This window comes from Lepisma saccharinum, chromosome 1 (assembly GCF_977018435.1).
Source record: "Lepisma saccharinum chromosome 1, izLepSacc3.1, whole genome shotgun sequence".
In the NCBI taxonomy this organism is placed as follows: domain Eukaryota; kingdom Metazoa; phylum Arthropoda; class Insecta; order Zygentoma; family Lepismatidae; genus Lepisma; species Lepisma saccharinum.
In genome coordinates this window covers 25,120,387-25,137,509 of record NC_139229.1, presented here as the reverse complement: position 1 = coordinate 25,137,509, position 17,123 = coordinate 25,120,387, and the positions used below count along the sequence as shown (strand labels likewise).

General features: G+C 41.5%; 1 protein-coding gene across 3 annotated transcripts in view; it reads right to left on the bottom strand.

The window, feature by feature from the left end:
* The window catches only part of LOC145993845 (isotocin receptor-like), a 931,661-nt gene that overhangs the window by 422,035 nt on the left and 492,503 nt on the right, over window positions 1-17,123 (bottom strand). For 2 of the 3 annotated variants that reach the window (XM_083129707.1, XM_083129699.1), the window contains exon 1: window positions 15,164-15,351. The exons of the other annotated variant lie outside the window; for it this stretch is intronic. The gene's annotated coding sequence lies outside the window, so the exon portion shown is untranslated. Of the gene's footprint in view, window positions 1-15,163; window positions 15,352-17,123 lie in introns of those variants that run through there. 3 annotated transcript variants of the gene reach the window in all.

The following is a 17,123-nucleotide window of genomic DNA, read 5'->3' as shown; positions in this document are numbered from 1 at the left end:
CATGGAGCATATTTGTGGTTAGTCCCCTCTTGAGTTTCTGTCATTGGCTATAATTGTAATCTGGTTATTTCGGTCAGTTTCATTTCTTAAATTTCTTTTACTCGGGTTCATGAAATCGCATATTATGACCGATCTTTTACAAAGAGAATTGAGGAACAAATATTTTGGGATTTTCTCTGTGTTTCAATGGGTCTTTCACTTCAGCCCGCTCACAAAACTGGGCTACGTATCCTCTGCAACGGGCTGAAGACTGCTACGGAACCGTGGGTTGAGCGTTACACACGTTCACATGAACGATCAAGCTTCGGCAAAGTGAAGCTCCGCCCCCTCACGCTGCAGTCAAATATTCTTTCCAGCTGATCGTGACCGAAGTGCGAGCTGAGCGTGATCGAAGCGAACCTTGACCGGACCACTAGGTGTGAATGCTTCTATTTAAATATCATTGAACAATATTTGACCGCACCGTGAGGGGAAGGTGATCTGAGCGTTACTTGAGCGTAGATGTGAATCAAGCTTATATCAACTTTGATGATTGTTTAGTCCAAATTGACGTTAGGGTTGCAATTTACTAATATGTAAGTTTGGAAGATCTCAGAGCAAGCACATTTGATGTAAATTAAAAAAGGCTGAAACACCACCAAGGTCACTGGTGAACTTGAGGAAGTTGGTGCGTGTTTGTCCTTCTAGGAGGTGTAGCCATGGAAGGTCATTGCCTCCCTAATCAGAAAATATAAAGGTTGCGATGTCTGGAGCAGTGTTGCCACATGAAGGGAAATTCGGACCGAAATTTTAGCCAAAAGGGAAAAGGGAATTTCGATGAAAAATACCACAATTGCAGGGAAATTTTAAGTTCATCTGACTACATTATTACATTTTATGTCAATTTCGAATTTCATATCCACATTTTTATGTTATTTACTTATTTTGCTCTTCCTACTTGTTTCTGCTCCTTTAAGTTTATTGTACGTTGCTTTTATGCATCTTTGAATAAATAGTAACGATGAGGATTAAGGATGAAATGGAATCCTGACCAGGATTCAAACCTGGGACATCTGGTCAGGAAGTGTGTTGGAGAATTATCTCTAGAAACTAACCACGATATATCTTTTTATATATTCTTGTATTCGCAAATAACAGAACTTTTCTCTTGTTCATTTTGCTTTGCATTTGTTTCTATATAAACAATTGCTTATTTTGTGTATATCCAGTGCTTTAAGAAACCTGCACTCCCATTGGTCAGTTCATATCGGGTGCGGTGCCTAGTTGCCGCCATCTTTGCGCGGAAGCTTACTTACGCCAGTGTTCGTGCAGAAGTCACTCCGGCAAGAGCCGAGTCACCGCGTTGCGGATATTCATCAAATACGTAAGCCTAACGTGGCTACGTTTCATTCAGCATATCAGTGAAGTGCAGTGATATGTAGTTCAGTTTCACAGGAACATTACAGTGCTGATATCATTCAGTGAAGAACTAGTGACGTGTTATTGTAAAACCGGCTTCCAATTTCATATAAACAGTTTACTGAGGCAGGAGTGCAGGACAGTGTAATTACGTGTTATGTGTACATATTTATTATTAATATAACGTTATTAGTTGTAGTAAGTGCCTTCATTTTCTTTACACCTTAAAAAGATCGCCGTGAACTCAGCTCTATGGTGATACCATCCATTCCAGAGAGACAATCAGGGTCCTATCGGGCAGCAAACGCATCAAAGTGATTAAACTGAAATGTGAAATTTCTTAAAAATATTTTTTATTCAAACGAATAACGAATTCAACGGAATACTTAACTACGTACTACTACTGCTTCCACCACCACAACTAATAATGCTGCTAATACTACTACTAATTATTATTATTATTACATAATTTGCTTAGGTGAAGGGAAAAATTGGTCCAAAAAGGGAAATTTTGTCCCTTCGAAAGGGAAATTGTGCGCTCATATTGTGGAAACACTGGTTTGGAGGTAAGCATCGCCCTTGAAGGGTTATGGAGGATTACGTGATATTGCCATATGTAGCATTCGCTTGATTTTTCGAAATTTGAGAAAGTCTTGGGGCACATTCCTTGTTGTTATAAACAAAGTCTGTAGTCTGCAACAGGATGCAGGAGAGCGTACTTGTGCTCTTGCTGGAATTTTCAGTAATTTAACATATTTAAGGTTTGTGTTGATTTAGTTCACTTTTACGCCGCTGTCACTTCTGGCTAATCGCGAAGATGAAGGTGACAGGATGAAATTGGTGAAAGGACACAACACAAGCGCAATAGAGGATTATAATGGTTGAGAGTCGAGGCGCCAGAGCCTCTCTAGTCTGCAACAATGCAGTCCAAGGCGGACAACATGGAAGATAGGTTGATATTTGGGTGTTTCCAGAAAGATTCATCAATCCGCATGTTTATGTCCTTCCATCAATTTCATCTTGTCATCTCTCATCTTCATATTCGCAGAAGAGCGAAGTATAAACCAGTTACATGCAATAACCGTCCATTCTCATCGTCGTGATTAGCCTAAAGTGGTAGAAAAGAGACCCTGAAAGACAAATACAAATACCTATATGACTTAGAAAAAGGTCTGAATGAACAAATAGCATATTCTATACGATCCAATATCAGTATCTGGTTCACGAACAACATCCTTCATGCGGCTTGACTTTAACTGCGGTGAAAGTATAATGAATTAACATTCCTAAGAAAATATATTACAGATACCGTGCCGTTTCTGTTACACAAACTACACGCACGGATGCACATTTAGACGGCAAACATTGCAACTAAATCATGTTACTCGTGATGGTTTCGAGTTGTACATTCGAGTAATGTTGCACTCGCAGTATGGTAGGTCAAGGTGAACTACATCGGAAAGACCTCCTCACGCATCACGTGACTCTACGTTCCTCTTTGGTACGTGACGCAGACGCCCCCTTCTCCTTCCTCTCCCAAGGAAATTTAGTTTTGCCCTTTCCATCAGGAAGGAAGTGTTTGAAGGAACATGGACACGGAACTTTGTGCCAAAGGGCTTGGCGAGTTCATTGGCAATGAGCGTCTGTGGTTCGACCTTCGTCTCGCCTTCTACGAGATTGTTACTCGATATTCGAGCCATTCTCAGTGCTTGAACTCTCCCCGATGGCGCATCGTTGTGTTGTAGAAATGTAGAGCACAGGAATAGACGCTTGGTCCAATTTTACGTGTTGCGTGCACGTGGGAAGAGCACGGATATCCGGGGGAAGAGAGGACGAAATACGGAACCTTTTCTGTTAGTTACTGGAGACATGGAGAAACGCGGCAACAGACCTTCTGTTGTCTGCTTCTATTGAAATCAAATGGTGTAACGCCCACTACAGGGAAACGCACGGAACCGAAGCGGGAATTTCCATGCCAGAAGTCTGCAGGTTATCTTAAAGGTTATCGCCCACTGAGATGCCGGAAACCATGGGCATAACTTGGACCATAAATTAGGAGGGGCAAAATTGAACTTGGGACTTAACCTGGGGGATCAAACTTGGGACTTAATTTTTGGGGGCACAATCAAACTTGGGACTTAACTTTCGATGGCAGAATCAAAATTGGAACTTAACTTTCTGGGGCAGAATCAAACTTGAGACTGAACTTTCTGGGGCAGAACCAAACTTGGGACTGAACTTTCTGGGACAGAACCAAACTTGGGACTGAACTTTCTGGGGCAGAACCAAACTTGGGAATGAACTTTCTGGGGCAGAATCAAACTTGGGACTGAACTTTATGGGGCAGAATCAAACTTGGGTCTGCACTTTATGGGGCAGAATCAAACTTGCGTCTGCACTTTCTGGGGCAGAACCAAACTTGGGACTGAACTTTCTGGGACAGAACCAAACTTGGGACTGAACTTTCTGGGGCAGAATCAAACTTGGGACTGAACTTTATGGGGCAGAATCAAACTTGGGACTGAACTTTATGGGGCAGAATCAAACTTGCGTCTGCACTTTCTGGGGCAGAATCAAACTTGAGACTGAACTTTCTGGGGCAGAACCAAACTTGGGACTGAACTTTCTGGGACAGAACCAAACTTGGGACTGAACTTTCTGGGGCAGAACCAAACTTGGGAATGAACTTTCTGGGGCAGAATCAAACTTGGGACTGAACTTTATGGGGCAGAATCAAACTTGGGTCTGCACTTTCTGAGGCAGAATCAAACTTGCGACTTAACTTTCGGGTGCAGAATCAAATTTAATACTTTGGGAGTTCAGAACTTTTTTGCTAAGTAACTTACATTGTGTAATCATAAAATATATTCTTCAATACTTTGCTACAAGTTAAGAAAAGTATCCTAAATTTTTAATTTTAGTAACCTTAAAATTTGGGGGGGGGGGGGACAAGTGCCATCTCTTGACCCCGCCAAGTTACGCCTATGCCGGAAACCGGTCTGTCGCCTCTCTTCTCCGCATTCAGTGGGAGCCAAGGTTTAGACGCCAGTGCGAGCTGTTATGTGCATTATACACAATAACATGAAAGCAGTAATTTGATGTACTCCCGTTTCGCCGAATGCTCAAGGGTTGTTGAAGATCCAGGAGGCCATAAATTCTAATGGGTTCGTAACAGGACCGGAACTTTCTTTCTCGCAAATTCGGTCCAAGTTGCATATTGTTTCATTTCAATATGGAACTTGGACCCTGTTTAAACTGAAAAAGGTTCATGGACCTTATTTAAATTCATCCGGAAAAAAGGTTCCTGGGTCGAATTGAAATAGCTTAAACATAATAAGGTTCTTTACTGTCTAGAACCCATATACCAGAAGCGTGCAGTAAGGAAAGGCGGGGCAAGAGCCGCTTGCGTTGTTTTTTAAAACACTTTTGATATCTTAAGTTCGTGTTTTTCAATGTATTTATACAAATTAGAATGGAATTTATTTACTATAAATAAATAGTAATTTTATTTTCATTTCCCCTATTTTCTGTTCTTTCGGCTTGAAACATAAACCGGCTGCACCCTTGACGTCGCTGGGCGATGCGGCACGACTGACCGCGTTAGAGGAAGAGGACTGCTCGCCTTTCTCCCCGCTTTTCGAGTGACTTATGCAGTTCTTGCATGGACACTGTCCATCCCCGTTCACGAAGAAAAAAGACCGAGGGCAAGCAACACCAAGACCGCATCTGTGTTTGGCAAGGGTGTTGGAAAGAATTCGTCCACACTGGCTACAAGTGTTGCTAACTTCCAGAATTTTCTGTGCATCCGTAGCACCACCTAACGCGGTACGATTTTCACGTTTGAAACTCTATAGTAATCAACAAATTACATTATGAAGTTAGCCAGTGATCACCACTCGTATGCTATTTATAAGAAATGAGATCACAGCCCGTACCTAAACATATTCGTCATGTGGTCAGTTACTCGGAAATATGGAGGGTATGTAACACTGCAAGTAGGGTGAAAAAAAAGGTTAATTTAGAAGCGTGGTTGCTGCGGATGCTTGTTGTTTTTTACTGTGATATTGCGTTGTTTTCTTCTCTTCTTTGTGTCGTGTTTTTGTACCTGGTGTAAAAGTACGATTCTACATTGAAAATTTCCACCATGGTTGACATACCAGACGAGCCATCGATTTGCAGTGCTGCAGGTAAGGACTTGATTAGGGACATTCTTTCAAAACCATTCAGTTCGAGAACATATGGTGTAAAGTTGGAGCTTGTGATTGTGAACCATGAGCGACCGTGTCCTGATCTGTGCATAATCAAACCAACCAAGAAAGATGGGAAACTTTTCATTAGGCAGTTTAAAACAACTCGGTACAACAATATTATGTGGTTATGTGGCACCAATGATCTTAAGTATATTATTTTGTTGGCCATGAGTTTTGTTCAATATAAATTTAGGACCATGGAACTATACAGGCTACAGTGACTTGAGCCATTTACACTTGCTGAATTATCTCTCCCGGACCGGAATTGAATATATTTAAAATTCTTGGACCTTCAAGAACCCTTCTCCTAGGTATATTTTCCATAGAAGCGGAAGATGTTGTTGCATGCGCGACAACACTTGGGTCCCCTCCCGTGTTGATTACGGGATTATAATTACACAAAGTTCTCTTAAGCAGTTGTTGTTGTATATACCGGGTGTCTATAAATGATGTATACAACTTCCTTTCCATGAAGAATGAAAACTAAATTACATATATCTTCTCTATGACAGGAAAAGTAACTGAGAACTGTGAAAGTGTGGCAACGCTGTGCCAGTTCGGAACTCCATCGATTGATGGCGCTAGTGGGCTCAATAAGCAGAAATGGCATCTGCGCAGGAAAAAGTTGTGTGTGTCTTGTGGTTTGCATAGTTAAAATCTGTAACGCAAGTGTAGGTATCACCGAGCACTTCCAACACTGATCCAACGCAGCCTTCGGTCGTGTAACACCGAACATTTTGCAGCGTGCATGGACTATCGTCTGGAAATCTTACGAGCAACAAACGGTGTCATGTGGAGGCATACGAGCGGGGAGGCTCTGATAAGTATTGAGCCTTACCCAGAACAAATTGAGCTAGGAGGCTGAAATTTGCAGGGTGTACTGGTAAATTCTTCTATATGTAATAGTGCAAGAATTGAGTTTCTATGATTTCAACTCCCCTTTGTTTTTCAAGTCCAAAGTGAAAATGGCAGCACCGTCGGGGAGGCTCTCCAAGGCTGTCATCCTATTGCATGACAATGCCTCGCCACACACTGCAGGTGAAACAATGGCGACACTGACCTCCTTCGGCTTTCAAGTAGTGTTGCCCCATCCACCCTATTCGCCTGACCTGGCTCCATCTGACTATCATATTTCTCCCATCTGAAAGGGACAACGATTTGGGAGTGTTCAGGACGCAAATAATGCTGCAAATGAGTGGTTACACCCAGGCACGTATCCAGGAATTCCTTTCGGGGGGGGCTCAACACCATTTTTTAAGGGGTATAGTAAGAACCTCACAATTGTATGTTAAAGACCAGTGGTGGCAATAGGGTTCCAAAACGGGGGGGGGGGGGTGCGGAAGGCGTTGCAAGGAAAGTTTACTTTCTCTTGGTAGCCAAGGCTTAACATTAAGAGGCCATAATTTTGAAGCAGAAAAATAAAAAATGGGGAGCAACTATCCCTTAAATCGTTTCCACTGTAAGGCTATCATTTTAATCAGAACGTGAAATCGGAACATTTTTTACCACTCGACTCCTCTGTTTCCATGCATTAATAATGTGTGCCGGAACCATCTCAGTATGTGTGTTTGTCCATTTCTTCTCATCAGGTATAAAAACATCTATGGTATCTTTGAGTGTTTTTACGAAGCTGTTACACATGCACGAGATGGACAATCCACTCGACAATGCGAGATTCAAATTGTGGGTTGCGAACTGGACGCAGACAGCTCTCGAATATTTCTCTCTGATTCGAGCCTGAACACCACTAACGTGTCTTGTCCTCCCATTTTTTCAGCTCTTATAAAAGCCGAAACCCACCAAATTGTTCAGATTCAGGGCTTAGCACTCACAAGTGTTCAAAAATGCCTGTCACATCTTCCGCTGTCTTGTTATATATCGGCCGAAACAAAGGAAGTCTTGTCGAATACAGGTGGATCACGAAACAATTAATTCATAATGAAAACCCTTCCGTTCCCAACACATCTAATGTTTCGTCTCCCAGTATGATCAAATGCTTACTCATTTATCTCCAGTGACGTGCCCAAGGGAGGGTTGGTGAGGTAATAACCCCATTTGACCCTACAGGTTTGAATATGATCCTTTAGGGTGCTGTCGTCTGCCTGCCTTCACACCTAACCTTAACAAGGCCCTAATTTTTCATCCTTGTGACTTGGATTTTCAAGACTTAGGAAGGTTTCAGACCGAAGGGACACGCGATACATGTCGATTGGAATGGGCCAATCAACAGCAACGTTTCACACCGTAGCGACACAAAAGGCCGCACAAACCTAATCTTCAGGCGACACGGTGTGAAATCTCCCTTATTAGGCCACTGTCATTGTCACCTTGAAGTAGTAGCTCTTGTTGACCACAGAAAAAAATTATCCTCAACCGGTGATAATGCTCCTCAGTTTTCTTCTCTCTCCTATATTTTCTGTGCTTGTTCACTATACAGGCAACACCTTACGATTTGATATACACAGGACATGTACTATGTAGACATTTTAACGAAAAATCGGTTGAAGTCAGGGATGACTAGGTGGCTCAGTTGGCAGAGCCCTGATTTGGGTCCTGGTAGAGCCTGCAATTTCCGCCTAAAATGTCTACATATGCAACATCTTCTTGCTTTCTCTTCTCGACATTCATAAAATTTTCGGCTGTCTCTTTATGGTAGTTAAGTGTTTGAATGTGTTTCGAACCCAGTAGGCTTAAACAAAAGTATTTTTTTAAATCATGAAATTCTCAGACTGCATATACGAAATTTAGTTCTAGCAAAACTAAATCATCACTCAAAACTTTGATTTTCAGTTGATCTATGCAGTTTATTTCTGTTTTAATATCCGGTACTGATGAAATATTCACTTTAGAGAGAGAGAGAGAGAGAGAGAGAGAGAAAGAGAGAGAGGCCTTGATCTCTTCGGCCCTCGAACCGAGCTAGCACTACTCTGAGGCCCCGGAAGTTCTGCTGTCGTCAATGTCTTCATTTTCGAATCACTATATCTTATAAAGCAACCAGAGGACGCTGACTGATCTGATCACCAATCGACTGTATGAATTGTCACACTTACCTCTGAAATCTCATTAACCGATTCTTTGTACAGATCAATCGAAAAATTGAATCGGCGTATTTATATCCTCATTATCTTGTAGAACGTTCCGCAGATACAACGATTCGTTAATATCGCCAGTAATTGACTCCTTCTCTCATTCAAGAACGAACCCTCTCCCGCCTTCGAGAGATTAGAAATTACAACGAATCGCCCTACGTGTGGCTCTACCTTTGTTGTGCAGCTTCCAAATGCTGACAAGTCTCTACATAGTCCTCAAGTGCGCTGAAACAACACCGAAAGCGCAAGGAAAGTGTACGTGCAATATTACCAACAACAGGGTTATAGAACATTCTCCGTCTTGCCTCGATACTTGTCTATCTCCTTAAATCATCGTCACATTATTCAAAAAGCCAAAAACCTAATTTTATCTAGTGTAAAATAAAAAAAATCCTGGGGGGGGGGGGGCTCGAGCCACATCAACCCCACCTTGGATACGTGCTATTAACAATAACAGGGTTATAGCACATTCTCCATCTTGTCTCGATAATTATTTCTCCCAAATTATCATGACATTATTCAAGAAGCCAAAATCCTAATTTTATCTAGTGTAAACAGAAAAAAAATCCTGAAGGGGGGCTCAAGCCTCCTGATTCCCACCTTGGATACGTGCTATTGACAATAATAGGGTTATAGAACACTCTCCGTCTTGTCTCGATAATTATTTCTCTCAGATTTATAAATTTATTATCTTCACATTATTAAAGACGCCAAAAATCTAATTTTATCTAGTGTAAATTTAAAAATTTCCTGAGGGGGGGGGCTCGAGCTATTAATAATAACAGGGGTATAAAACATGCTCCGTCTTGCCTCGATAATTATCTCTCTCCTTACATTATTTTCACATTATTTAAGAAGCGAAAAACCTAATTTTATCTAACGTAAAGTGAAAAATTTCCTTGGGAGAGGGTCGAGCCCCTGTGACCCATCTTGGATACGTGCTATTATCAATAACAGGGTTACGGAACATTCTCAGTCTTGCCTCGATAATTATTTCTTTCCTTAAATTATTGTCACATTATTTTATTTCACACCACAAGAAACAAAAAAAAACTCATTTTATCTAGTGTAAACCTAAAACTTTCGGGGGGGGCTCGAGCCCCCTAAGCCCCCCCTCTGGATACGTGCCTGGTTACACCAGCAGTCGGAAGAATTTTATTTCCAGGGACTTAAGAAGCTGCAGGACAGATGTCGTAAGTGCATTACCTTCCTGGAGAAATATGTAGAATAGTGTGGCAGTTACAGCTTCCTAGCTTAATTTGTTCTGGGTAAGGCTCAATACTTATCAGCCTACCCTCGTACTGACAGTGTTGCACAAACCTTTTATTTGTGGTATACGAGGCATAAAAAGTTCTCTGTTCTATATCGTTGCTTCATTTTGCAAGCGACTTGAAAGTCCATTCATTTGTCGACACCCTGTATTAGTCGATGGCACACACCTGCAACATATCAGTTTACACACAATAATGTGTACAGATCGAATTGCTCCATACTATGGCACTGAGCACTACGGTTTCTTTTCATTCTGTGTGTCAAACATTGACGTTGCCAGTGTTCGTGCCCTCGGGTGAACCGTGTTTTGTTTGCATGAATAAACTTGCTTCCCCGTCTCTGCTGGAAGCACAATTCACTTCATTTGTCGTGAATGGATGGGGTTAAAGTCTCCAGAGGATGGGTGCGCCCGGATTGAAGCACATCTTTTTTTCTCTTTTTTGTTCTTAACAAGAAGATCGTTCTACTCGGCCCAAAGGGCAAACAAAGACTTGAACCAGGTTATATGGTGAAAGGATTAGATGATTAGTTGGTAGTCTCGTGCCCAGGGGGAGTGTGTGTGGGTGGAAGGGTTTCTTTACCCGCTACTTCGCAGATGTTCGGGATCATGTGAAGAAAAACATTCCTCTTCAGATCATATCTCTGCAGTGACTATAATCTGTCCCAGAAGCAAGCCTGTCAAAAACGACTAAATGTCAACCTCTCTTCCACGTAGGACTGAATTTAGCAGACTAACAAGGCTCTGGCGTCTGGGTCTTGTGATTGCCAATTACAATGGCGCCCGCAGGATTCTTTCTCAGGAGGTTCAGAGTCATAGAAACTTTTAATATTATTATATTATAATTATTATTATATGATATTATTATTGTTTTTATTTTTGTTGCTATTATTATTATTATTACATTACTATTACTACTACTACTAATGTTTTTTTAAAAAATTACATACATTTGTAATTTCCATATTCTGTATATCTATATACAATTTGTATAACTGTATACTTAACATGTAGAACAAAAAGCTGCTTTTTATAGTTAGATATTCAGTGTAAAATAGACCCTAAGCTTAAATGTAACCCTACTTAAATTATTATTAATAATAATAATAGTTGCTGTTACTTACGCCTGTAAGAAAACAATACTTTTTGTTATAAAATATATATACAATTTCATCATTCGAATTACATTAACTCTTTCCAGAAATCTCAGGAGGGAAAGTGACTTTTGGCGCACCCTGTAGAAATGTAGTTTAGAACCTTCCCTAGTAAGACTTTTAGTCAACAGCTCAACTCACTCCACACTGGGGCTAATCATATGAATTACAAGTAGTCACTAGTCAGTCTCTTTCTAGAAATGTCTACTACTATGTGGGCCACAGAACTGATCAATGTAACACATTTATTATGAATCCAGTTCGTGTGAACGAGAGCTTGATCCTCTAGCATTAGTAATTACTGGAATCAGCACATTCGGGAATCTTTTACAACATTTAGCACTTTTTCCTTACAATTCACTTCCACTTAACGTACCCAATGGGTGGCTTTTCTCGAACAAATAGACATTAAGATAATGAGCTTGCAGTAGCGCTCTCTTTTGTTACGTTTGTGAACTTGACGACAAAAAGAAAACAAATGACGGAAACACGACCACCAGCGCCATCTGGACAACATTACCACCGACATACAAGAAAAGCAAATGAACAAGCCGGTAAACGAGCTTATGGAAATCCCAAGAAAGAACAGGTTCCACAAAGGTTTTCCCACAAACAGTATCTTAATTGTAATTGGTCGTTTACGATTTTTGGTACTCCCTAATCGTTACGTTTTATCATGTAGCTCGTTCTTGTCTGGCTTGAACACGATTCTTATGAATGTCCCAAGTTTCCAAGACTGTTGGGTAATGGGTGGGTCCGGAGCTGATGCTATGGTATAACCTTTTTACTCTGAAAGTGGGAGAGGGGAGTGGGGTTTCCCCAAGTGCACTTCATGGAGGTGACATACTGAAGATTGCATAGCAGTTCTTTGGAATAAAGAATCTTCGGGTTCAATCTCCTGGTTGCATATTCTGCTCTTAAACATTGGTTGAGCGTCGACAGGAATTCACGTATTGTAGGGATGGTATCGGGACAAGACGAGACTTGGCACTGCCTTGGTCTCGTCTCGAAAGTGCTTGTCTCGTTCTCGTTCTCGGTCTCGTCTCGTCCATAAATATGGAAAGATACATTTAATACAAATATGGAAGAACCATACAGATAGAACAGAAAGGAGGGAGGAAGATAGAGTATGTGACCAACATGGCGCCCAACATGGAAACTCCGCCATTTTGGATGCAACTTCACTTTTTTTTTTATTAGAAAGGTAGGCATGTGACATATGAAAATCGGCTAGAATTTAAAGAGAAAAACGATGAAATGCTTAATTTTTGTGTAACTTTAATTCTAAATCTGTTTAAAACCGAATACTGCACTTCAGAGCTTCTACCGGAGGAATTCGTTACTACGTACTACGCCATCGGGGGTGCAAGCAATAAGTACAGAAAAACCTGTTTTTGCGTACTTGTATGTAAATGACCTTTGCGATATCGTCCCAATCATTATTTTCTGTTGTACTTCTTGAACGTTTTGCTTCAACTGCACTGCTTATTGGAAAGTAGACGATCCTAAATGAAATTTAAAAGGATACATTTTCGATACACGAGGGCCAATTAATAAGCAGTATATCTACAGAGCGAGGTAGTTATTGCGGTAAAGATTAATTTTGGTTCCTTGGATCCTGGGCCCCTTGTAAGGTCACCCACACCCACCCTTATTCCTTGGGAGCGGCTGGGAGCTCTGCAAAGGGGATCATTATAACGTCAAATGCCGAAAATTTATGAGTCTCTAGGGCCACATCTCGTGGTGGGCTTACTTTCCTCATAGGATGGACGATTTACCTTTTCACTCGATATCCGAAAGTTCCGGGGCAAAGAAATATCTAGTGAAGCTTGCCACAGCCTAAATAGCCTTACGTGCTCGCTAGGATAACGAGGCAATGTCAGGGGCGTAGCCTGCAATTTTTTTTAAAGGGGTGGAGCCCTCAATCTTCGATGTGTTGGATTATTTTTAGGGAAATGGTATTATTGTTATTTGGGCTCAGACTCAGGCATATGGTGAGAGCAGCTTTCTCGTTTGGGGCGAGATTCTCGTGAGGACAATCGGGAAGTTTAGTATTCAAAATTTCGATGATTGAGTTGTGAGCACGGTGTGTTACGACATCAGGATTCACTATTTCGAATCCCGGCCTGCGCATGGATCTTCCTTGCTAGTGACCCTTCATCAATTTCGTCATATCATCACTCATCCTCATCGTCGCCATTAACCAAAAGAGACAGAACAGAAAGGCGACGTAAGATAATAACATAAACTTTATGATTGTCATTTTATAGAAACTTTTAAAGCTTTTTCCTTAATTGAGGTATGTAAAAGTTAATAACGAACTACAATAACTATAGATTTCAGTAGCCCTACGCTAAATAAGCACATTACATGTAAGGCAATACAACTTCGGGTTTAGAATTGCCAGAGTCAGCTTAGTGTCTAGAAATAAGCTGTTCAAGCCGACAACTAAATATGACCGCGGAGTTTTGAATGTATCTTGGTGGTAATGAGGAATTGCGTTATTTTGACATGATTCAAACTCGAATTCATCTTGCAGTTTCTTAGTTAGAGAAGCGTTTACAGTCAAGAAACCATTATCCGGTATATTTTCCAAAAATAATGTCACTCATTTACATATTTTAAACAAACAGTTTTCTACATGTAATGACACGCTCGTTATTGACGCCTGGATGACATAGTGGTAAAAATCATCACCTTATAATCAAGGGATCTTGGGTTCGATACCCGGCGGATCACACTTAAAACTGTAGGCGCAGTCCCGATTAGCCGGCATGTGCATAAAGTGGACTTTAAAACTTAACATTGAGTTTGGGTCCCAGTCTGAACCCTTTGTGGTTGCAGCTTTCTCGGTTCACACAGTCATTGGAGGTGCAAGAGTGGCATTGTAAGAACATTCAAAATTCGACATCTTCCAACCTCTGACCTGGGCATTGGTGTTGTTTCTTTTGTTTGAATCGTTGTTTTATGTCCACTTTATGCACAGATAGGCTAATCTGGACTGGACCTACAGTTTCAAGTGAGATCCGAACTACTGTGCAATGTACTGGGTGTCAAACCCGCGACGCTTAGATTGCAAGGCAACGACGTTACCACTACGCCATCCAGGAAGCCATCATTACATCATCACTCATCATCATCTTAGCCATTCGTGAAAAGTGGAAACAAAGCGAAGTAGGTACCCTCGAGCCTCAGTACCGCCTAGAGAAAGTGCAATATTTTGCATGGCATATTAATATTTTGTTGTTCATGAACGTTTTCAGTTGATTTTAACTCTCGGGAATGTGTTATTGTGAAATATAGTACGTCTGTTACTTTACCGTGAAGAACAGCAGACCGAAGGCTTCGCGCAAGTGAATCTAGCACCCAAAACAACATTCCACAACAGCAACTATAATTTTACGTAGTTGGATTGTTAGGTTTTGTACCAATAGTTATTATCGACGTGTTCTTTCGCTATTTGAGTGTGAATACAAATGGTTTTTAATAATACAAAGCTGCGAAAGCACTTCTAAATGGCAGGTTTTTGCTTAGGCTGGTCATACGTACTTTGTGATCGAATATCTCCGTTATTTGTGTTTTCCGCGCGCTGGAACTAATTTTATATTACGCAAAACATCAAAATCTGTTGATCAATATAAATTTCAACGTAATTCTCGAGGGGGTACGGTGGGTAAACAGCCCGGCGAAGTACAGTAAAATAAACGAAATCAATCAAATACACATCCTGATCTTCGCGATTAGTGGCGGAAAAGTGACGTAAAATGTATCAACCATACAATTGCTGTCACAAAGGCGATGCAAAATCAAACAGTCCAATTTCGAACAATTGCCCGCGAATCCTCGTGACCTCCACAACACCATGCTTGTTCAACTTCACACAGAACGTGTCTGGAGTACACACGACCTCAATTTTCAACAAGTATTTCAATGTACTTCAGATCCCACCATAAATATCGCACCTCGCTCTATTAGAACACACATATATCTACTTGTACTTACCATTTACAGAAGACAAAAATCGACTGTTGCCAGTTCAATGCCAGAGCTTGCTATCCAACAAATAACTTCACCTGATTCCCCGCACTTCACGCACGTAAACACACACACCCGACGCACTCGAGACACATCAAGTCACCGCACAGCACACACACAACACAACTAAACCGGTTCTGCTAAACGCTAAGCTTTTTCTCTCCTCACATCGGTCAATTCCCAACATTCCCAGGCGAGGAATTTCCATTGGGAAACTCCAGGAGGGGGAGGTTCGGTCAAAGTAAGGGACCTTGGAATCCAAACCACGTGTTATACGCAGAAAAAAAATACTTGTTTTTTTCCTCCTTTTCGCGGCTCTGCAGGTCGCTCCTTCCGGCGCTGTGTAATGATATCCAGCTGGAGGGAAAAAAACAAGACTGACCCTTCCAGTAAGCTAATGCTGGAGAAAAAACAAACAGCAAATAAAATGCAAAGTCTATCATTGATTTCTGCAGCTGATAAAAATTGCGGATTGTGAAAGAACCATCTTCGCTGAAAGCTACATGATTGCAAAACAAAGGAAGTACATTTTGTTTGTTTGTTTGAGTTCGTGTTTAAAGCCCACTTTGTGCACAGTAAGGCTAATCGGGACTGGATCTACAGTTTAAAGTGGAATCCGAACCACTATGTGTCTCCGCCAGGTATCGAAACCGGGAGAAAGTACATTCGTATCAGTGGCTTGCCCAAGAGGGTGGTTGGTGGGGGTCATAACCCCCCTCTGGCCCAGTATTTAAAAAAAGAAATAAGAACGTCAAAGGCAGAAAAAGGTGGTAAAAGGAGGGAAGACTACTAAAAACAAGTACACACAACTCCCCCTTTTCCAAACTCCTGGGCACGCCACTGATTCGTATCTTCACAAGACGTGTCGGACCAATATACAGCCTACACTCTGTCCCTGGAATGTTTGGAGGAAGCGAACGAAAACCAGTGGCGTCGCGTGCGGTTCGCATACGAGTGTTCACAATAATGTTTTTGTACTGAATGCAGATTTACTCCTCTCCGTTGTAACTTCATCTTCAATTGAAAAAGTGAGAATAACAGTTCTGTTTACTTTCAACAAGTTCCAAAATCACGCTATATTTGAAGTAATACAAGAAGGACCATGAGGAAATTGTCCCTCTTCCCCCTTAAAATCCTCCAGGTTTAGCGAATTCTCGCTAAAGTTTGCAACTATGTAGCACAGACATTTTCGAGTACCCCTAGACATGCCTTGTATATGCTGCACTCTGGTGCCGAATGTAAGAAGTATTTCTGCTTGCATAAGTGTTCGCACAGTGAAGTGAACATGTTCGGGGTATAGTATCCAACAGTCCCTTAGCTGCCAGCTCTACGCAACACGCACAGCAATTGTGTTCAACGTCACCCGTGGAACGCCGTGGGAGTCAGTGTTACCAACTATCTAGAGAAGTTATCAGACGTGAAAGAAGTCGTGTCAGAGTAAATTGTGTGTATATACTCGTACATCAAACATAGTATTATTTTCCAATAAATATACGTATGTGTGTGTGCATTTAATATGTACGTAATTTAAGACATATACATGAGTGTTCATGTGCTCATGCGAACATTATCAGGCGACGCGCCTGACGAAAACCAGTCTTTCGCGCAAGTGGTAACTCGAGTGGGCTCGACCAATAAACACGAGAGAGGGAATGGGATTACACGGAGGGAAGAAAAGCCGTTTGCAGCGACGTGTACTATAGATCCACCAAGTTTTCTTAAACGTCGGAAAATATGCGAACTACAGGCTTCTCCGTAACTTTAACTAGCGATACTAGCGCCACTGATACCGCGCCAGGGTTTCAGATAAGTTGGTGGATCTATGCTTTGCTCCGCCCACTCGCTCTCAACCCTTCTCTACCGTTATGTGCGAACTTGCTCCAGATATTCCTGGGATAGATTATGAGACGACACAACACCAGTTCGA